At 39.1% G+C, this 23,913-nt stretch overlaps 1 protein-coding gene across 2 annotated transcripts in view; it reads right to left on the reverse strand.

The window, feature by feature from the left end:
- COL8A1 (collagen type VIII alpha 1 chain) overlaps nt 1–23,713 on the reverse strand; it is a 93,635-nt gene extending 69,922 nt beyond the window's left edge. For both annotated transcript variants that reach the window (XM_076349695.1, XM_076349685.1), the window contains exons 1-2: nt 23,646–23,713; nt 7,449–7,578 (exon numbers count right to left, since the gene is read on the reverse strand). The gene's annotated coding sequence lies outside the window, so the exon portion shown is untranslated. The remainder of the gene's footprint in view (nt 1–7,448; nt 7,579–23,645) is intronic.
- Nucleotides 23,714–23,913: the final 200 nt, after the last annotated feature.

Raw genomic sequence — 23,913 nt, forward strand, 5'->3', positions numbered from 1 at the left:
AATGTAGACCTTCTTGGCACACATGGTAACTTGACGCCAGAAATGTCTTATTTTATAAATTACTCAATAAGTAAGATAGCTCAGTCTAAAAGCAAAATACCAGCATTAACTTTCATTTAGAAGAAACAGTATTAAGAAACCACATCTGTCTACCTGTAAAGAAGGGTTGTCTTTCAGATCCAGGATACTACAATGACTTGTTTGTGATAGACTTTCAAGGCTTCAATTAATGCTGAGAGCCAGTTACTTTTGCTAAATTCATAGAATTGCTAATCCCTTTGTGAATCTGTTATGGAGAACTTGAGTTAGTAGTCACAATGAGAAATAAACCTTTTGAAATATCCATGCTAGAATTCATGATGTTATTAAGTAATTTGAGAAAATAATCATTCAGTTAGCTCCTGCTACAGTGAAACTAGTATGATGCACTTAAAATGAGCATTCAGCAATAACACAGTATGTTCTCAATCAAGACAAATTTACTGTGAGCCAGGGGTGAATCAAAAAAAGGAGTAGGAAACTTGCAGCTCTCTTCATGAGCTTGGGTAAATCTGTCCATCAGTATCTGTGTTCAGCAGTTACTGTTTTGAAAATATTTTGATGTTGTAGCAGTACTTAAATGAAAAATCAGTCAAATTTTAATTTAGCCTGTAAACTTCTGTCCCATATACCGTAACTTTTCACGATTCAATTATTTTGTATATTTTATATCTCTTAAAATAATGTTGTTTTAAATAGATATAGCTGGGAAAAATATTGTTTCTAGCAAAGGATGGCTAAACTAATGAATAATTGATAAAAATGTGAAATAAGTTCTAATTCATCTTTTAGACTCAGTATTAATAAAGTCACACCTGAAAGCTGAATAGAGGAAAAAAAATTGCTGAGTCGGTTTCAACTCTGTTTAACATTTCTCTAAATCACTGAACTTTTTCTAAGAAACCTGGCTCTATTTTGTGCTTGGATATTTGAATAGTTCTTTGGGTTGGGGAGGATTCTTCTTTTGAATTGGAAATATTTTCAGTCTTTTTAAAATTCCTACTACTTTTGTGCAGCAAAAGTTTAACTATCCTGAAGCACTTCAGTAAGAAAAAGACACCTCCGGTTGTTCTCTACATATAGAGATTTTAAAATCTATGTCTAGACATCACGAAAAGAAAATGTTATTGGATGAAGGGCTTTTGTTTTAAAGTGATTATTATTTTGAGTAACACATCTCTAAATTTGGACATCTGATGGAGGGAGTGTTTGGGGTTTTTTAAAATTAAAGTTATCTTTGAGGCTAGCCTCACTCTACGAAGTGGAAGTCTTCAGACTGTTTCAAGCTATGTGCTTGAATCTCCAAGCATTTTGACAGTCAGGTATTTTCTCCCTGCCCATGCAAAACCACGAATTTCATATTGAGGATGTGATTTCAAGTTCGCTGAGCTGCGAGACTTTGAGTATAGATTCAAGCCCTTTAAAAATGTATTTACCCTAAAGAATGTGTAGAACCTTCCTTAAAATGTGCCTATGATTACCAAAACAAGGGGCTTGTTATGTATGCGTATGAAATAGTTAACAGAAATGAACTATTTCTCCAGCTCTGAAAAAAGACTGCACAGAGAAACTTTGCCAGATGACACCAGGTCGTTAAGTGCTTTGTGAGAAATGTCTTGGCCTATTCTAGTTACTGATGAAACTTGCTTTCCACTTCAGTGAGGCCAAAATTTCACAGTTGGATGATGCCCTAGAGATTATCAAGAACACTAAGAAAAATTTCCCATCACCTCTGATTAATTACCCAGAGTAACAAGTGTTCCCCTGGGCAACTTTGTGTCTCGGCTATAGATAAGTACTGCTGTGTGAATTTTAATGAAGTGTAAACCCTGCAACAAGCAGGATAAATTCATCATTGCAACCATCTCACTTTTTAGTCACCACTACACAGTAAAGCAGTTTAACAAAATCAGTTGAGACTTGTCCTGGTTTCGGCAGGGATAGAGTTAATTTCCTTCCTAGTAGCTGGTACAGTGTTTTGGATTTAGGATGAGAACAAAGTTGATAAAGCACCGATGTTTTAGTTGTTGCTAGGTAATGCTTACACTAGCCAAGGACTTTTTAGTTTTCCATGCTCTACTGACTGAGAAGGCTGGAGGTGCACAAGAAGCTGGGAGGGGGCACAGCCAAACTGGCCAAAGGGACATTCCATACCATGTGACGTCATGCTCAGTACATAAACTGGGGAAAGCTGGCCGGGGGGGGGAGGGGGGGGGCGCTGCTCAGGGACTGGCTGGGCATCGGTCGGCGGGTGGTGAGCAATTGTACTGTGCATCACTTGCTTTGTGTATTATTATTATTAGCGTATTATTATTATTAGCGTATTATTATCATTTTATTTCAATAATTAAACTGTTTTTATCTCAACCCACGAGTTTTTTCTCACTTGTGCTCTTCCAATTCTCTCCCCCATCCCACCAGGTGGGGGTAGTGAGCGAGCGGCTGCGTGGTGCTCAGTTGCCGACTGAGGTTAAAACCACGACAAGACTCCAATTCACAATGAAGTTAACACAGTGTTATCTAAAAAGTTAGTACTGGTTTGGGTTGTGCTGAGTAAACATATGACTTAACGTTCACTGGTGGATTTGAGACAAGTAGTCCAATTGTAAAATCACAGGCAAAGGACAGGCATTAAAACAGATCACTTTCATTACGGAAGTGCACATATATGTGTTAGTATATGCAAACCTATGTAGTGTGGTCACAGCCTAGGTTCTCTCAGGTACTAATATCCAGCCCATGCCTACAGTGATCCCATAAGCTCAGGAAAAAATGAACGTGTTTTTCTACAGTCAAGGTGAAAAGAGTTCTCAGAGAATGTTAGCTCGCTACATTATAAAGAACTCAAACTTTTAGCACCGTGTGTTCCTGTTGACAGCCTGGTAACATAAAGCTAGAATAACAGTCATTGCTCTGTAATATAGTAATGCTAAGAACTTTAAGGTTACTGATTCAAGTGTGTTTTGGGGTGGGGAGGATAAAAGGAGGGAAGAAACACCCTAAAAGGGCTTTAGTAGAAACTAATTTCATGTGTCAGAGTTATTTGTAGAGGAACTCAGGGAACTATATTGACAAAAGTGTGGAATGTATCCATAAAAAAAATCTCCAATCCTTTCCTTTTTTTTTAACCTTCTTATTTACATCTTCCTACCAGTTAATGCATTTAAAGTATTTACTACTGTCAATGAGGATATGTATCCAATTATCCAAAACAGTTTTTTTTAAAATAACAAACTCCTTCATTACAATCATGATGTTACAACATGTAATTAACTCATGAATATCATGATCACATCAGGTTAGTACATTGGAAATGATTCATAAAAGATCTAATGGTAGATTGGGGATACAAGTCTTTTTTCACTTAGTTAAACAAAACCATTGTCTTTCCCAACATACCTTGCCTCACTTATATTCTTACAACAGAAGAAAAAAACTAAAAAGAATGGTATTTGTTTAACTATGCAAATGAAAACTCATTTAGGACATATTTTTGTTTTGCTGATTCATGCTTTTCAGTGTCTTCCTCTCTTCTTTTCAGTCCTAAGCTGAAGAACTGCTTTTCTTAAAATTGATGTGGAGGCTATATATGTTTTGAACCTTTTCTTTTCTGTTGTGTTATTTGTAAAGAATGCGAGTTTGAGAGAGCTGGAATAATAGAGACACAAGTGTCTCTTAAAAATCTGCATCACTTTGAAATTTTGTACGTGGACTTGTCTGTAATCCTCCAAGAAGTCCTCTGTGATTAGGGAAGCATAATTTGTCTCATTTTATAGATAGGTAAACATAGAAGTGGAAGAGCTACGTAACTGTAAAAACAGACAGATGGTCCCTAATCCTTGACATGAAAAAGGAGAAAGGGGGGGGTGGTGCTGGAATTTAAAAAAAAAAAAAAAAAAAAAAAATTGCTAGAAAACCTACCAGGATTACTACTGAGTTTATCCAGGGAAAAGTTTTGATGATTCATAAGTGGCTCTTGAGCTGCCAGTCTTCTCACTTTGCTTGCTGTGCATGTAGTGCTGCCCATCACCTGTTGTTAATTATAACATCCTATAAATCTAACATTAGAAGACTAGCAGCGAGACACAGTGCCTGCACTGGCTTAATGGACACTCTAGGAAAAAAATAATTTTTCAAGAGTTTATTCCTGGATGAGCTTCTATGAACCTGGCATTGTCATGAACTGATATTTCTATTAAGAAAAACACTAGTGGATGCCTTTTAAACAAATAAGGTCCTGGCTTCATACAACCATTGTGGTTTCAAGCACCATATCAAAAAACACTATGATGGGAAGCTATCATTTAATAAATCAAAATAGCTTGCTTGGTAATAAATATTTTTCTTAGAAACCACAATATTCTCTTTGCTACAGATCATATGACTTCCCAGTTCCTGCATTTTTTGACATTACGGGAGTAACAAAGGAACGTGGGGAAATAACAGCATGGTGAAATCATTCAGTTTAGCTGTGCCTACACTGTGCTTAGAACAACTTAAAAATGTGTGATTTCAGGCATAGGTGATCAAATTCTTCCCTTTTCAGGTAGCTGCAATTTGGTTGAACTGTGCAGTGCTAACTTTCTGAGATGAGGAAAGCATTTAGTTTTGACTAAATCACTTCAATTTTATTTCTCAGCTTTATACTCTACAAAGGGGTGAGCAATATTTCCAACTCACAGTATGGGAAATAGTTTCTTGCCTATATGGGCTCTGAACATTAAAAAAACCCAACAAAGTGTAAAAAATGCCATGAATCATTGCTACTGACTCTGTTCTATGTTGGCTGCTGTTCAGATAACTCCCACTTATATTGGTAAACTGGCCTTTGTAGTTAGCTGTGAAAAGAAAGCCAATATTTAAGAAAAAAAAAAGGGGGGGGGAAAAAATAGTTCAAAGAGAGGAAACATAAGAAGATTTATATTCTGCTGTCAGTGACAGCAGTCTAAATCCAGATTGGGTCTAGACACAAGTCCTGTAAAGACGTGCACATAAATAACATCTATAAGAAATATACTGTTGCATTTACACAGATGTATTCTCACATGTAGAATAACTTGCTGACATAAAATATCAAATTGACTGGGACCTATCTATTGGCATTACCAAAGACTATAAGTTGGTCCAAAATATTTAGTGACAGACTTTGTTAAAAATATATATGCACTTGCATGTATTTGTATATGAAATCAGACATAAGTTTCACTTGAACATAAGCAATAAATACTTCTCCTGTAAATAATACTGCTCTGTACAAAGTCCTTCAAGTTATCTAATGTCTGCTAAGAAAAGAAAGTCATAAAAAGTTTATAAAAGTCTGAAGATTCAGCTTGTTTTACTGGGATCCCTTTTACGATGCACTTCTCATGCAAAGATCAGTGTATGCTTCCATTTATTTGTTCCACAATTATCCAGTATTCCACAGCAAGAACTTTTGTGCTCCTGGGTGTGAGATTCTTTTTATAATGAAGTGCAATGTGGGTATGAATATATTTATATAGCTTCAATGACTTATTGGCTCTGCTTGCTAATAAAAATATGGTTTTGATTATCCTTAAAACTCCCAATTCAACCTACTTTGGGAAAGTTGAGCTGTATTGTTTTTTACTGTTCACATGACATACTGTGCATTTTAGCTGAGATCCAAGGTACAGTACAGTGAACTTGCATCAAAAGAGAAACTGTTGCAGCAAACCTTGATTGGAAGCTGAAATGTAACTTAAGGAATATTAATAACAGAAAGGTATTGAAAACAGAGTTCTGGTTTTAGGCAAACAATTTCTCAGTGGTTCAAAATGGTAGTTTAGGAGACAGATAGGACAAAACCTGCTGAAAGTATACAGGAAATATTATGAATCCTTGGGGGGGGGGGAAAAATCAGAGTAATGTTTGTTTAACAGGCAGGCTTTAAATGACCTCAAAGAATCATGTGCCACGTTGGTTACTGTCTTGTAACAGAATTCCATTACTTTGAAAGCAAATGTGGAGCCTGAGGCAGCTTTGTTAGATATACTAATAAGAATTTATCTATCCTCAAGCTGATCTTCCCGTGCACCTATCTCTGTATTTTTTTCTTTTCCTCTTGTCTGCAATGGTGATTATATGATAACCCACTTATAAATCCTACCTAAAGCAATTAATTCTTTACACTAACCATGTTTTTTCTGATTCAGCTGTACTGGTGTGTATTTCTAGAAGCTCTTTTTATAATTGGGGAGAAAAGAAAGCTACAAAGTAAAACTGCAGTTTCTTTAAGATTCATGTTAATATACTGCGAAATGTGTGCAATTCTATTAGGGCAATGGACAGAAAACTGACAGTATCTTGATTATTGATATACCTTGAAAGGAGAGTGATACATTAAAGCCATGTGAGGGTACAAAACTTTCTGCAAATGTTTTCTATGTACCTTAGTTCTGAAGCTAATTGCATCTCTGCATCCTTATGGGCCAGTGGCCAGCCTCAGAGAGACCTGCTTTTTTAGGAATACAATTCTGCAACTGACTGCCTTCCCGTCTGCATCCTAAGTTGCATGTTCCTATAACATACTGTGACTGCATCAGGCCTGCACTGAATGCAGTTCTGTTCTCGAGGGAAAACATGACACTATTAACCAGTGACTGGTAGGCTTTCATAAATGCAGTTTTTCATGCTGAGCAAATAATATTTATGAAATAACCTCCTGTATGGATGCCCATTCCACTAAGTAGAAACTTATCTTGACGTGTGTCTGAAAAGCAGTTGATGTCCTTAGCAAAGCCTGCCTCTCTCAGAATAATACCCTGACATTTTCTGGCTTTGTGAATGGAGAAGTTCCCTCCTCGTCTCTGGCTTGGGGCTGGTATTCTCATGTAGTGTCTAGCCTTTGTCTGTTAAGACTTTTGACAAGATAGATCCTTTTCAATGGCAATAACTTTCCCCAGGAAATGAAGCTTTGAAAGACTTGTTAATTGCATTGTTTCGGCATTAGACTTTTTCATTAATTGTGCTCTCTGTCCTCAATTACTTTAGCTCTTAATGCCAATGCAGCAAAGAATGCAGTCTCTTGACATATCCATAATGGTGGTATAGTCATCTTTTAACAGGCCGTGAATCCAGGATGTTGCATCTATCATGTCACTAGTCCCTCCGTGAAGGGAAAGGAGCTGACACTTGCAATTGCTTTCCAAATCCTATTCAGTGTGGTCATCTTAAAAAATGCGTTCTTGCTAAATTTATATTAATAAATGGGGCCTGAATCACCCTGCCTGTTACCAAAAGCATCAGTTCTCATGTCTTTCACGTCAACTGATGCTATATTATACAGTGTGATATTCTGCCCAGAAATGTTTTTATTGGCAGGGAATAGGGGGGTGGGAGGGAATCTTTTGTAATACTTTAAACAATTAAATTGTTAGGAAGAAAATTACCTCAGCTTAATAGGAGAGTACTTCACTGTACCAGTTCTGATATCCAGACTCAGCATCCAGTAATGAAGAGATCTAACAGTGCTGAGTATCAAATTTGAAGGATTCTGACAATCTGCATTTTCTTCTCTTTCTAGAAAGAGAAGGGAAGAAAGCATATATGTTAATATTCTTCAAAGTATGCAGGACAGTAGAGAAATATTTTTTTACTTTCCTTGAATAAATAAGGTACATAAAGTTTGTTTTATTTTCCTATTTTAATATTTTTTTGACGCAATCAAATGTTAATACATTAAATATGAAACAGCACAGGAAAATTCTGTTTAAAACTGTTGCTCAGGTTACAAAGACACCATGAAGGGCTCACATTTTGTTTTGTTTTATTTTTATGAGTAATATTGTCTGCATTCCCACATTGTGCTTGTGTGTAGCTCTATAATTCACAGTAAATTATGAGTTATTTTCTCTTTGGACTACTTTGTATATTACAAAGGATCACTGTTTCTATTCGTACAAAGCTAACTTTTCTCTCCTCAATGGCAGTCAGTTTCAAGCTTGTTCAGAGTTTTGAACAAGCAAAAGCTGGAAAAATGAGAGAGAAAATGGAAATATTTCACTGTACAGTGTAAACTCTTTGGTTTATCACAAAATACCAGACAACAACAAATTGCATCAACCAAAGCCTAAAACCTAAGTAGTTCTGCCCCCTCCCCCCCTCCCCCCCCGCCCCTATAAACAAGTAACAGTCGACAGCTCTGGAATGTGCAGTCCTCTCCCATGAAAACATTTTTCCGCTCTGCCTTTTCCAAAAATCAAAAGTTCAAAGCTAAACTACTACACATTATAAAAGAACAAATTTACCATGACACTTAAACAAAGACATGAGTCAGTGTATTCAGCTTTCTTGAGGGAGGAAGGAGTTATGTTTCTTGTTAAAGCAAGGTTTGCAGTAAAGAAATATTTTTATAGTTTTATATATCCCCTTATAATTATTTATCCACATAGATGTTCTGTTTTACTGTACAGTTAAAGTTGTAACTCGTGCCTTTTTTGTCACTGATATATTAAGGTTTACAACGGTCCTCCTCAAAGCAAAATATTAACATCCTCATTATGCAAATGAGCAAATGCAATCATGGAATTAAGACACTTAGTTCAGTATTTAGGATACCTGTGGCAGTCTGGGAACCTCAGCTGCTGCTCTTTACGCTGAAGAGTGCTACTTTTGTTCTGGGGAATGGCGCAAGCAAGATGAGCAGCATGTATGTTGAGGACAGAGACAAAATGAGATGGCTTTGGACTGCTGTGGGTAAAACAACTTATCAGGAATAAAAAGCATGTGATTTTTGTGTCCTCTTAAATGTGAGGTATAGAACACAATATATTAAGCAGCTGAATTGCTCTATGTAGTTTTTAAAGCTGTCTAGGAAACTTGGAACACCATTTCCATTTATTTGGAACAAGTGGCTGACTCATTTGTCTGCCTTGGAAAACCTCTACTTCTGTTCCTGACTGAAATAAGATGGGTATTCTGAAAGTCATTCCTCTTGTACAACAGGAGAGAAACGAAGGAAGTCGCAGAGCTCCTGCTAATATTGAGCCTGGCCACCCCTGAACGTATGGCCGATTTGGAATATGTTAAAGGATGCAAACTTCTACTAGGTACTGTAGTAGCTCTAATGTGTCCATTCTTTCAAGCAGATCGATACTGCAAAGTCTTGTTCTTTGTGGATACAAATTTGGGGTAGCTAGATCAAAGGTCTGCTCTAGATTCTGACCTCTGACACTGAATGTTATATCCAGTAGGATGGAACCAAAATCAGAAAATCCTTGAGCATGGAGAAAGCTGACATCTGAAACTATATCCAACAGCCTAGGCACGCTGTCAGTATTGGGTTTTCCCTTCTTAATATGTAAAGATTTATTAGGTCATTCCCGAAGACCAGTGTTCAGCAACTGTAGAGATGATATGCTCAAACTGAGGGACGCTTAATTTTTTTCCTTCAAATTCAATTTTTTAAGAATATAGCTTAGACATGAGGTGTCATAATTTCTGTAGCTGCCCCTCTCTTTCTGTTGTTTCTGTAAGATGACATGTAAAAGGACCTTATGTGGTAGTTACCTATAGTCATAAGTTCTCTCTAGCCTTTTTAAAATCCTGTTACATTTTACAGGGGAACACAAAGAGGGTGTAATGTAATTAATATAAAGGGTTTTTTAAACTTTAACTTTTCAAATGGAAAGGCTTGGATTTTTCATTTGTCTGTTTTAGAGGCCCTTAACCGATTGTGCCATTGAATTTGATGTTGGTTATGAATGAGGTTGTAGAAAATAAAGGGACATGATCTGTGGGAAGGACATTTCTAGTAAGGGAGAGTGCCACTGTCAGTTTTGTTGGGTGCATATCACACTAGTGACAATGGCTAGAAGCACCAGGCAACTGAAGAGGGGAACCTGCATTATGTGACCTGCTGGGTAGATGAACCATGTTTTGATAACATCTGGAATAAGGACAAAAGTGAACTCTGCTTGATAAACAATAAACTCATTTAACTTTCAGTCATCATGCATTAAACTATAGAAGTTACTAAGAAAGCCACACCAGGATATATATGTTGTTGAATAGTAGGGAGCAATTAGGTGGCAGTGCCTTGATAGAAAGAGGGCAGCTGATTAATAATAGGCTAGTGAAAGGTACGCTTGCTGGCTATATGCAAATGAGGGTGAGAAGGGGTTTGCTTCCCCCTTTCTTTGGAGCCAAGCATAGTCCTCACCTATGTGCTGCTTCGTTTGGCTACATAGGCAATACAGGTAGTAATACCATATATGTTCCGAAACAGTCAGAACCACAGTTCAGCCAAATTCGGTACCAGCCACTCTAATAAGTATCACACAGGGCAAATACGTATTCCCCTGGTGTGTGCTTCCACCTCCCACGTTACACAAGTGAGCAGGAAAGAGACTCTCACCAGAGGTTAGGAAAACTGTGTGATTTATAACATTGGTGGTAGGTGGACCAGGGGAAACTGTGGGACCAAGAGAGACAAGTATTTTAAGCATCTGTTACAGGCCTGTGCCAGATGCAGGATACCAGACAAGATGTGCCATTTGTCTGTTCTTGAATGGAATTTCCTATGTCCCTAATACCAAGCAAACTCTGTTTATTTATAATATAACTACTTCTGGTTTTGTAGAGATGATGTACAGCACACTTCATCTGTTGACTCTCACAAATGACATTTAAACACTTAAAAAGTGATTTATTTAGCTGTGTAAATTCGGTCAGGCTTGGCGGGTGTTTTGCTTTGTCATGGGTGAATCTGTAAAGGCTGGAAAACTTCTCTGTTTAGGGACGCTGAACTGTGTAGTTTCCAGAAGTACAGTTTTCTCTAATGATTATCTGGGTTAAGAATGAGACCCAAGTTCTTATAAAACAGTAGGCAGTGATTTCAAGTGACCATTTTCATAGGCACAGAGGGAAGAATGATGTGGAAAATGCTGACTGTCCTCTCCTGGAAGTGGAATTTTTTTCCACTTCCAAGTGATTATACTTAGTAAGTGATTCTAATTATTTCCCAAAGAAATAAGCAGGAATTTCTGATCAAAACTTTTTTTCAGAATATGTCAATTCAAAACTACAGCTCTTTGGTGGAAACACATGCATTAGTTGTAAAAGGAAACATCTCTCATTTCCTGGAGTGCGTTTCTAGACAAAATTAGAGAGAAACATAACTTTCCCAGAGTAACAGTATCTCATAATGAGATTGATTACCTGGGAGTTGAGTATCCCAACTTTAAGTCTCTCTGCTACCTTGTTAATGCCAAAAACACAAGCCCCAAACTACACTTAAGACAGGGTGGGAAAGTTAGTTCCAGGGTGTCTAGGCCTAGAAGGAAAATGCAACAGCCCCACAGTAGAACACCTTGGCTCCAGAGTAAGCCAGTTGTGCAGAAGGGTCGATCTTCTGCACATCAACCTTTATTAATGTCGGCACCCTTTCCTGCCAGCGCTGGAATGCCTGTTTGCTCTGCTTCAAAGTCACATCAGGGTGGACTGTCAAGCCTGCCAGCCTTTTTCACGGGCCCTTTCTGATACCTCTGCTCCAGCGTCACATTTTCCGGTCCTCTACCAGCAGTCTGTGTCCTGATCTCCTTGCTACTCTCTAAACTATGACCTTTTTTGAACTGTTGCTAGTTTTTGAGTTCAGAGGAGATGACACCTAAGACAGACTTCTTGACCTGGGATTCAATAGACCCCAGCTTTTCCACAGAACTACCTTGGCTTCTTCCAAGGACAGGACAAGAGAATTAAAAATAAACAAAAATCTGCAAGATGGAAAAAGTGAAAAGCTGTAGTTACAAATTTGCTGACAAAACCATGAAGATCCACAAAATTACTAATCATAATCCAAGTTTCTCCAGTGATATTCCCTATAACCTTTTAGGTCACAAGGTACGTTAAAACATGTGCAATTAACTGTCTACATAAACAAGCTGCATGAGTTCATCCCTTTCTGCCTCAGTTTTTCTGTTTGTAAAATTGAGGCTGTAATATTTGACTGGGGTATTGCTCTGAAGTCCAGCTTCTGACTGGAGTTGTTATTACAATAATTACTGCAGCAGATGTCAGAATCGAGTGAAAGCACTGTCATTCAACAATTAAAGCACAAACCACAGCCATCACTATCCTTGTGTTATTACAGGCACAGACCCAACAGAGCAGAAAACAAATGTTCACACTTGCTTCTAGGTGTAATCCTCTGTTAGGACAGTTGGTTTGTTTTGTTTTCTTTTTTTTCCCTCCAAGCAAAGGTTTTTCCAGTACACTTAGCTGTTTCTAGCTGCAGCTAGAAAAGATACAGCTGCATTTTTTGGCTTATATAGCTTGAGCTCAACCCTCAGCAACAGCTTAGTCTGAGCTGTTTTACAAAACTATTTTTCTGTAAACATTTTCATTCAATAGTTATCATGTGATATCTGTGCTCCCTTAAAACACACTAGTGACTGGGTGCCTTATCTTCCTATTACTAGACTGGTCAGATACTGACTTGAGCGGTGGTCTGAAAGCTGGGGACAGAGGTGAGACAGAGCACTTAAAGCTGGAGTCAGAGATGGAGTCCTGTGATAGACTGTCCAACAAGTTGATGCTGAGTGACAGACAGCAGCATCTCGAGTGGCAGTTGAATGGATATGGTCAGCTTGGAGAGGAATTTCTAAGCTAAGCCTTGAGCTCATGGCTTTGGAAACTGTCCTTTGCAAATGGATCCAGGCTGAGTTTTGGGGGTTTTGCACTCATTCACACTTTGGGGTACTCAGAATCTGGAGGCAGGTCCTTGCTTGAGGTTCAGGACAGTCTCTAATGTAGCTAAATCATTCAGCCTACAGAGGCTGCTGTAAGGAGGCTGCTGCTTCCCACAGTGGTAAAGTCTGGCCAAGAATAGCATGTGTTTCCTCCTCTGCATCTAGCACAACTGCAGCTAAGTGGTTGCTTATGTTCAGAAATGAATGAAATATTCAATGAAAACAAGAATCTTCACTGACGCGACCACTGCTTCTTAATCATTACACAGAATAGTCCTGTCTTGCTGCCTGGCTCTCTAAGGGTAATGGAGACAGTATAGTGTTTGGATAGCCACTGTTTTTTTCTGAAGAGTGGGGAGGGTATGCCTGTGTGAGGGCATGTTCACAAGAGTTTTAGCCCAGAAAGAAATAGGTACATCTGGAAACAGCATAATCCAGGTTGCCAGACTCTGGCACTGCTAATAGAAATAATCCTTTCTGAGGAAAGTACCAAAATGTGGCTGTCTGGTTTGCCCACAAGTATCCGGGCATTTTTCTTGGCAGGTGTGGGTACTGGCAGTTATTTGGCATTTTGATTCCTGCCCCAACTAGTGTCTATTCTTTCTTTGCCGAAGATGGAAGGATACGCCTGTGGTTAAATCACTGGCCTAAGGATTAGGCAAAGTGGGTTCTGCTCAGATTTTAGTCTGCATCCTTGGCCGGGTCACTTAAGCAAGAATTTTGAAAAGTGCTCAGCACCCACAAACAGGATCAGATTTTTCAAAAGCTCTCTGCTTCCACTGAGGCAGTGGCCAGATGATCAAAGGAACTTTTCGGAAAATTTGGCTGCGAGTGTCATTGTGAGAGTTGCTGGGTGCTGAGCACTCATGAAAATCTGGTTCTCATTGAGGTGCCCGGATGGGAACCAAGCTCTCCAACTAGCCCCCATCGTGATGGGAAGACACTTGAGAATCTGGCCAGGAGCAACCACTTGAAATGCTACACCAGCAACTTTCTCTGTGCCTCAATTTCCTCTAAAATGAGAGTGATGTTGCCAGGGTGCTTATAAGTATAAATTCATTAATCTACTCTGTGTGATGTTCTTGGATGCTTCTGCAGCCAGGAGAGGGAGGTGAAGCATTGGTAGTATATCTTTCCAGACATACCAATGATCTGTGTAAACAAGAGTGTGTTAAAGGGACTGGAGCAGGAGTCAGCTTTGCTCTATGTATGATTTACAAGCTTTCAGGTTCAGGAGATGCTGCTCTTTGTTTGTCTTAAATCCTTGATCGTGAGTCAGGGCTCCACCATGCTAGAGGATGTAAGAAATAGATCAAAAAGACTCACCCTGAAAAACCTTTGCGCTAAACAAAGTGGGGTGGGGAGAATACATTGGAAAGAAATGATAAAGCTGTTCCGTTCAGATGTTTGCCTTCTGAACTCCCTGCCTGTTGAGTACAGTAGTTTTATTATTTTCTTTCCTCACATGATATTTCTTTCCTCACATCCCACCAAAGCGTTTGGTATTTTTGGGGGAGTTTTGGGGTTTTAGAATTTCAACTTTACAAGACTGGCTACTCTCCTTATACTAGATACCCATATACAGTAGTATTTTTTGCAGGTGGGCTTTTTTGGGGGTTTTTTTTGGTTTTAAGACCAAAGAACCTTAACTTAAAATGGACATTTTTTTTGTTTGTTTGGTTTTTTTAGCTTACAGTGGCCTCAATTTTGCCTCCAGATGGGGAAATCTGAAAGGTCCTGAGCCTCCTGTGGTGCGTGCTGGAGCAGCCTTCCTTCTCTTTCCAAGCAGCCTCCCCTCACAGGATGCGACGTTTTCTTTCCAGCTGAGAGTAGAGCCCCCCCTCTGCCCCCCTCATTTTTGGCCTTCCAGCACTGTCCGCATCTGTGCAAGCTAATGCTACCCAGATCCTTCTCAAAGGGGCACTGAGGGCTGGCACGCAGAAGTGAAGCCCCCAGGCTGTATCTCCGAAACCCAAGAAACCACAAACGCATTGTGTTTCCATAAATGCTCCTCAGCTGACTGGGCTGCGGGAAAGTTTCTGCTCTCCTCAACCCTTGTCTCTCCTTTCAGAATGGGAGGCGCAGGCTTTAAATCAATTTTCTGACTGCCTATGTGCAGAAATAGCGTTAACGTTAAGGCAGGCCGGAACCACAGAGCCACAACACGAGGCGGGAGGTGGTAAACCAACATGAGGGGCCCGGCCTGACTGACGAGGGGCCCCTAACTGCAGCTACCCCGTGGCCCGGGCTGGCCCCAGCCCTGCCCAGCGAGGGCGAGCTGTCACTGCCCCCCCCCGGGGCGATGGCACCTTCCTTCAGGGCTGTGGTGGCAACAGCGCCGCCCAGGTGGGGTCAGGGCTGTTACTGGCAGGTAACGGCTGCCGAGCGGGGCGGAGCCCTGAGGGTGCCCCATGGCTGAGGGGGTGCAGTGCAGCCTCTTCAGAGATTTAACTTGGTGCAGGCTTTGGATGCAGGTGCTTAACGGCCACTTCTGTATCCAGTGTTTTAAACACAAGTGAGGGTTTTGTTGGTTTGGGTTTTGTTGTGTGGTTTTTTGGTGGGGTTTTTTGTTTGTTTTTTTTTTTTTTTTTTAAAAAGTGGAATAAAACATCATTACAACTCAGCGTCGCTAAATTGAACCTGCTGACACAAACCCCTGCTGTCTTGACAGCTTTTGGGTGTCGGGTACGTTTCAAGTTTTCCTGAAGTTTCAAAGATGTCTAAGAAGTTGAGCAAGCCAAAATACTTGTCCTCGTCATCTTTGGTGGCAGAGGGGGAGAAGCCGGGAAGGACGGGTTGCTGCGCCCTGAGCTGAGGTCTGTGGTGCTGAGTGCCCCTGGGGAATGCCAAGTTACTTCTTCAGTTAGCTTCAGCTTTGGTGGGAGTTGAGGGAGCAGCTTTCAGTCTCATGGATGTGGTCGTTACTTTGAAGGATACGGCTGTATGTTGTGAGTGTCCATCAAGCTAAAATTCCAGCTCTCAAAATGTGCTTGATGAATGGAGCATTGAAAATATAATAGGTTTCTGTTCACTTATTTTTGAAATACTTGTTTTCATGAGATGAACAGTTAGTAGAAAGTTGAAAGCACGTGCAGCAGGGAAAATATCTCTGGGCAGTCACAAATTGACTTTGTTTTGCCTGTGTTTCACAGACCTTTTGTATTGAGTTCTTGAGAGCATTCAGCATATGAGTGCCAGATGTGATGTTGAAAATAGGGTGTTTCAAAAGAATAATATAAAATATTTATTGCAAGTGAATTCTGAACTCAGTGAAAGGCAATTTTTGTGCTTGAAATTTGAATCTATGAGCTATCTTGCCCTGACTGTGGAACAGAGATACATGATAAGAATCATATGCCAAAACTAATCAGTAGCTTGGGTTTTAGATACTGAGTATTTGCAGCTAGTTGCTTAAGAGCAATCTAAGAAGAAATGCAATGAAGGTGACATTACAAAAGATGGCTGAGACAAGTGGATTTCCTTTAAATTACAACTTAAAAGCCATTTGATAATATTATAGCAGTACAAAAATAAAAAAATTACTGCTGCAAATGAATCTTTAATCAAGTATCAGGCTTGGATATTAAGCATACAGGTTTTTTTATTTCCAGGATAGTACAAACCATGTTTTTAGCTGAGGCTAGTAATGCCAGCTTAGGGAACAATCCTAAAATGTTTTACATGTTTCCTGACATAGTAAGTTATGCCCAGATCTCCAAAAGATAATAATAGTCTGTAGGAGTTCCTGCACGTAAGAACTAAGAAAACACCCTTGCAATGGCAGCTTGGACTGTACTGCATAGACCTCCTAAACTAAGCCATGCTGGTTGGAACTGGAGGAGAGTGGGAATTCCTGTAACTGGCACAGAACATCCAAGTACTGCACCACTTTCTTCTGTGGAAGACAGAAACTGCTGCTGCATCTGCACCTATATGCACATACAGCAAAACAGTTCGGAGATCTCACTGCCCAGACTTGCACACAACTTGTGTGCACAATAGGAACTGAGTTCATCATGAAGACCTTCAACCTTCACTGGAGCATATTTTTGGAGCTATTCATCCAGAAGGCTGGGATAGGATGGGACGGAATCCTTCCAGTTGTTGCCTTGTTAATTCATGTAGGGAATTACTACTTAATAAATAGGCAGGGTAGCTCTTGTGAACTGACATTTAGCCTGTGAATTTTGCATTACGCAAGTACTGACTCTTGTCCAGTAATCTACAGCAGAACATCACAAATGTACCCACAACAAGTATTCCAGTCTCGGAATACATTCAAGCAGAGCCTAATAATGATTACAGCTGTCTTTGAAAGCACAGCTGGATTTTGCTAAGCTCTGCCCACCATCAGCAAAAATCTTTCCATTCATTGGAGGGCTTGTGCTCTGTTTGAGAGCTCTTTTTTTTTACCCTCTTTGAATTAACCAGAACTTGGCTTTGAACCTTTAAATCCTCCTCCCTATCAGCTCAGCAACCACAGAGGCAGTTTATTACTGAAAAGAAATCTAAGAATCAGTTTTGGCCAGCATTGTCTTGGAAAGTTCATTTTATTAACATGGTTTTGGTTTTATTTCAAAAACACTTTGACAAGCACTGACATTTTTGGAACCAGTAAAGCGCAAGAGACTTACTCCTAAAGGCCTAAGCTTTGCATTTTTCTGCAGCGAACAATGTGATGTGCTACTATGGTAAATTCAATTCAAGCCACTGACTGAAAGGAAATAAGTACTGAGTGTTGTCTCTTTTTCCTTCATTTTCTAAAATACTTTTTGTGTGAATGCTAGTGCTTGTGGAATGTACTTGCTTAACTACTCTTTACTTATTTGCTTTTTATCTATACTGTAGGTGACAGATATATCAATGCTGGTAACATAAACTTTCCTCACAAGCCTGCTTTCATTGCTCAACTTTGACCTAAAGTAACTACCTCTTGACTTTTTGCTGAGATTTGCCAACAAGGGTCCCAGTTGTGCGTTTTATATTGATGTCCATCAACTGAGAGTTGGACTAAGATCATGTAATTCATTACAAAGAAATACTGGGAAATATCTGAACACTTTCTTTTCCTTTTTTTTTTTTTAAAGGCAAGCTGAAAGAGAAATTCTGGTCTCTGAGCTACATAAAAGACCCTTGTTCTGATACTCTGCATTCACTGGAGCTCCATACGTGGTGGGAAGAATAGAAGGGCAGAACAGAGGTAAGTCATGTACTGGCATAAGCAGACTTCACTGCTAGATTTCTTCAGTGGTAAGTTGATTGTATTTGGTTTGAGTGTCCCTGGGACTGTGCCATCTTCCATTCTGTCCCTTTGAAAATTATGTTGAGTAAATGAGAGGCAATGCAAGCATCTCCATTTCGGGGACTGTAGCGTATTATACATGTGTGTTGTTGCTTCACCTCGTAACACTGGGTTTTGTTAGAAACTTGTTTTTATCTCTGGAATTTTCAATTGCAGAAATGGTCAAATGCTTTGCTTGAATTTCCCGATGCAAATCTACAGTGTGTTACTGTCCACTTCTTACTTTTATTTCAGAGAGAAGAATGCAGCAGTATGTTGGTCTGGAAAGAGTGGTTGCTTTTTTAGTTAGCAGGAAACATATGCTGCAGATGTTTCAAAAATCTGATTTTTAATATACCTTTGATATCTAGTATGTCAAGCTGTTAGTTTTGACCCATTCTCCCTTTAATAGGATAAGGTTATGTGTATCCTGTAAGTTTCTGTGATAGATTCCTAGGAGCTGAAGTGAACTAGCATTCCTGACCCAGGAGTTTGTGATTTTTAGTGCTACGGATATTTATTTAAAATAGAAACTCTTTCTTAAGTTTGCAGTATATTTTTTTTTCATCTCAACTTTATTTCAGAGTGACTGCATAAATTGTATGACCTGCTTCTCCAGTTGCATAACCAGATTATATAGGCCTTTCCCTACAAGAATGGAAAAGAACTAGTTAGGTTTTTTCTGTTTTGGTTTGGTTTGTGGGTTTGTTTTTTTTTTCCAGGTTGGAGTGTTCTTGTTGGTACCACTTATTTCTTTTTTGCAAATGTGGAGTTCTCAGAAGCTGACATTCTGAAGTGTTACAATTTGGGATTGCCAGGAATATTTGTGATAACTGGCCAGATGTCTCTAAACTGAGTGTAATGAACACACACTTTTCTTGAAGAGGTGGAAAAAGCAAGGTGTGCATATGATGCATAACAGGAGGATGCTCTAGCTGTGTAGTATTGTGAAAGGCATAGCTGCTAGCATGCTTCTCAAATCCTATGTGGAAAGTTTCTTACCTCCCAGGAACTCCATATTATTTTTGGGTGCCCTCATATTGAACTCACTGTAGTTGTTGATGAGACCCTATAAAGAATGATGTCCACATACGTGCACAGACACCACAGTCATCAGTTTACCACATGCACACAGCACTGGGAATAGAACTTAAGACCTTCGCCTCCGCAAACACAGCTGCTCATCTGGCTGTGGGCTTTGTAGCCAGCAGAGGGAACTGATAAACACTCTCATAGGGCTGCCTTATATATATTTTTTCTAACCAAGAGAGGGCACTGATTCTCACTCCCCCTTGAAAAGGGTCCATTACATGTCACCCCTCAACAGTTTCACCTGCCATTCAAGAAGCAACAGACTTACATTCATCTTGCTTTTGCTATAAAATATGGACTTGCATGAAGAAGTTTTAATCGTCAAACGATGTCCCCAGACTGCATAGTGGTATTAATCCCTTATAGTGCAATTACGAGACATTAAATTCATTACACATCAAGACAATTACAGAAACACATCCAACATTTCAGGAGTACAGGGAGACCAAGCAAAATTGTTTACTGATGTGTACAGAGAATAGGTATAGTTATTGCACAAGACCTACAAAAGGCTTCAGAACCAGGACTCATCATTATCTTTTTAAACACACAGAGCTCCAACACTTTTGCTGAAGGAGAATTCTGTTAGCACAAAGAATAGATTTCACTTTCTGGAGCGAAAGCCACAAAAAGGCAACATCACTTACCCAAAACTCTAGAAAGTGTAAGTGGCAAAAGTAAGACAATTTTGTACAGTTAAATACAGATATTTGTTATTTTTAATCAGACAGAACCAAGCCACCTCTAATGTTTGTCTTTTCTTGTTCCTCACTACAATAACTTCATTGAACCATTGCGCTTTTAGAAATATGACACTAGTGAAAATTAAAAATTATCTCCCTGTAGAAGGAAAGAACCTACAGCTTAGAATAATTGGAAGGCCAAAAAAGTAAGGGAAAATAAAGGGATATATTTAAGCTTCAGGGATAAAACTTAATCTTTCCTCCCTCTGAGATATATAGCAAGACGTAGAATAAGTGGGCAGAAAATTCTGCCTTGTAGATGTGCTCATGGGCATATGAAAATTGTCCTACCTTCTACGGCAGGTAGTGACACAACCATTAATGGTTCTTTTTCTAGTCCTCATCACTCCTGCTAGTCCACCAGTTACCTCTCACATTCACTATTTTATCAGTGAGCAATGCATGCTTAGTGGTGGTAGTTTTCAATTTAAAAGAATAAGAGACAAGACCTCCTTTGCTAGGGCAAAATTGAGCATCAGAATGTGTTAATTTTTTTTTTTTGAAAATGCAGTATTTGCATGGCCACAGGAGCAATTGGGAGTCTGTACCCTCATAAATTAGCTCCAGGGTTATAAACTAAAGGGATAGGGCAAAGCTGGTGTTTTTTTGGTGTGTGTTTTTGTTTGTTTGTTTTAATGGGTATGAAATTATATCCTATACATTTATAGAGGTGGCGCTTTGATAGCAAATCTAGAAAAGAAAGGAAGAATATATTCTATGTGCCATACAAGATTCACGTGAATAATTTTGCTTAAGCACCATGTGCTTCTCTTTGAGCTCTTTACTGCTCCTGAGTTACCAAGACTGTAATTCTTACAGTCAGATGTTGCCCATCATTTCTGGTCCATGGCAGTGGATTTCTGCTTGCTCATCCTGCCTAGAGTGGGTTGGTCTCCTTTAACCACAGAGGGTAAGAAAGAGGTGGTCATTTGGTTATTTATTTATTTATTTATTTATCCCCTGCAAGAATGATTTGCAAATTCTGTTAAGGGGTTTGTAAAGGGTTTCACAGGAAGTTTGAAAGTGTTAGGAGTAAATTACCTCTCTCAAGATTTGTCACTGGAATTCTCCCTGCTGTTCAGCCCTAAAGAGTCATGCAAAGATAGATCAGCTGCAAAAGGGTGGACTTCATAAGGCTGAATAAAAAAAATGAAGTGTTGGATTAAAGTGCTGGACTGGAACCCAGAAGAGCTAAATCTGATTCTCTACCATGAATTTTCACTGTGACCATAAGCAAAACAGTCCATATACTTATCAGCATAGCCAGAGGAAAACGTATCTCTGCCTCACAGAGAGGTGGGTGAAAATAAATTCATGAAGATCAGAATGTCTCAAAGCAGTGGTAGTGGCAGGCCTATGCATAGATAAGCAGACAGTGACATGTTTATCCTGTGTTCTAGGTATCTAGTCTAACACTTTTGACAGCAGTGGGAGTTATACTAGTGGCTTAAGTGGGCATTAGTGCCCTAAATGAACACCTAAAAAAACTAAGCGCAACTGCCAGGAGAAATGGCTGAGCATGCCTGCTTAACTGGTCTGTGGCTGAAAAATTAATATAGTCTCTTTACCTTTATTTTGTTATTTTAAAATGTTATGGTCATTACTCAAAAAAATCTGAATTCCTTGTTCTCTCACTGATTCACTTTTTTATTGTGGTTGTAGCACTATTTTAAAATGATGGTATTTTTTATCTTAATATCAGTATGCTTTGATCTTATAAAAAGGACTTTCAGATCAGCACAGAAGTCAATAAATGCATTCCTAGACATCTAAGTTCTCTTGGAGACCTGCTGGATGCAGTTTCCCTTCATCTTCTGCTGCAAAGTGATGCTAAGCTGAATTATCTACTCAGCCTAAGAGAGAAATTGCTCAGAGGAGAGTCTGATCTGAATTAGACATATTCCTTTGAATAGTTTTCTTAATATGTCTTGCAATCCATTTTTCAAATGCCAAAACATTACATTTCACAGCAGGCTTTAGGAAGAGGTATTTTGCTATATACACATTTCCTGTGGCAAATGCATTTTTTTACATCTTTTTTTTTTTCCTTGAAAATTGCTGTTAGAAGCTTTGATTTATCTGATAGAGTAAAATTCTGTGTGAACAATGAGGCTTTACTGCCCGATTGCAGACCTAAATTCTGTATGCATTACACTTAAAATCGCATATCTGTTTTACAAGAGGGGTGTTTTTGGAGAGGAAAGGGAGGTTTGCTATAAAAATCAGATATTATCTAAGGAATAAAATTTTGTAGCTCAGAGATAGAATTCCAGTTATGAGCAAAACCATTGGGCTCTATTCCTGTCTTCTATGGGCAATTTATATGGATTACCTGGATGCAAAAATAGTTTTACTGTAAGCCTGCTATAGAAAGCACTGTACTTTGTTTTTGAATAGTTCCATTTGTTTGGGTTTTGGGTTTTTGTTTGGTTTTTGCTTTTTTTAAAGATACTTATGTAATCTTCCAGGCAAATAGCTGAAGGTGGTGTTTTCTTTTCCCCATTAGTAACAATAGATAACATGTAAAATACAGAAAAAAATCTTAGATACAGTATGCAGAAAAGGGCACTTTGAGCAGAGTTCTGCTGCTATTATACAGTGCTATAGCTTAAAATGTTGTAGTTAATGTGAGTACAGCTATATGTGGACATAATTCTTTTTTAGAAAAGACTTTTTATTTGGGGAAAGAACAAAGAAGAGTCAATTTAGAAAGAGAATTATTTGGCTATCAAGAAGAAAATATCACTCTTTAACTGCAGAATGTATTACACAGAGTACAAACAATTTACAGCCAGCATTCACTGCTTGCTTTTGGTAGTTCATGCTTTCCCTCCTCTCTGAGCACTGGAGAGAGGCATTCTAGGATTAGGATTTCTATGATGGAATTTCTTTAAACAGGTGACTGTGTTAAAAGTGCACTGACTCACACAACATGAGAAACTGGTACTAGTCACTAATAGATTCATCTCTGTGAGGATGGATAGATGAATAGAGGGGACTGCAAATATAGTTTTGAAACCACTTTTTAATGTTTCAACTGTTCAGTAGCTGTCTCTGAGGCACTTAGCTATTCCTTCCTCTAGCATTAGAAATGTCTGTGTAGCCAAACAGTAGATAAAATATAATTCAAGCTGCTCTAGAAATTTCATGGAGACACAAGGTCTGTTGTTCCAAGAAACAGAACTTTGCTTGTGAAATGTGTACTTTAAGCATATTTGGTACCAGATAGTGAATTCCATCAGCCTTATTACTGTGCTTCTGTGAGGGCTTAAGTTCCATCACACTTTTTTTAAAGGCAGTGAAACCTGTGAAGATGCACTTCAGTCCCAAGATTGGCTCAATCTGGCTGGTAAATAATAACAGTAATAAAAAACAATTCCTTCCTTAAATTAGCACTAAGCATTTTTTTTTTCTCAAACAGAATTTAAGGAAGCTTTAGAGTGTCCTTTTTTTTTTTATAACTTTGACTGGACTGAGAGGGAGACTACTAAGAGGGATAAATAAATTGTTAGAATTGGTCTGGGTGTACTAATCTCTTCAAAATCAGTCACAAAGGGAGAGAAGACCTTTTCCCAGCCACACAGTGTTTCCCAGCAAGATCTGTTTTTATTTCATTGCTAAAACAACAGACTGTTACTAACTGAAATGTCAGATGACACTACATCTGAAAAAAAAGAAGGGGGGGGAAGCCAGCACCACCCAGCAAGGCAGTGCTGGAGTTCACATTAAGACTTCCTCACAATAGCTGGTTAGAACAGAAACCTGAAGTAGCAGTAATCTTACCTTGAGTATACAAGATCCAAGGAGAGAAGATCACTGGCTCAAAAGAGTGGAGGACTGAGAAAGTGCTCTGATCTGCTGCTGGTAGCATGCACTTGGCTTTTATGTGCAGGTGGGAGGAGCTGCTCCCTACGGTAGGTGGGCAGTGAGGATAGCAGGCAGACAGCCTTCAGAAGGCATTGTAGAGTAGGTTTTTGCTCTTTGGGGACAGAGGGAGGGAGAAAAAGCAAGCTGGATGGCATTTACAGGAGAAATAGTGTTGGATTTGTTT

Source organism: Aptenodytes patagonicus, chromosome 1 (genome assembly GCF_965638725.1).
Source record: "Aptenodytes patagonicus chromosome 1, bAptPat1.pri.cur, whole genome shotgun sequence".
Taxonomy (NCBI): domain Eukaryota; kingdom Metazoa; phylum Chordata; class Aves; order Sphenisciformes; family Spheniscidae; genus Aptenodytes; species Aptenodytes patagonicus.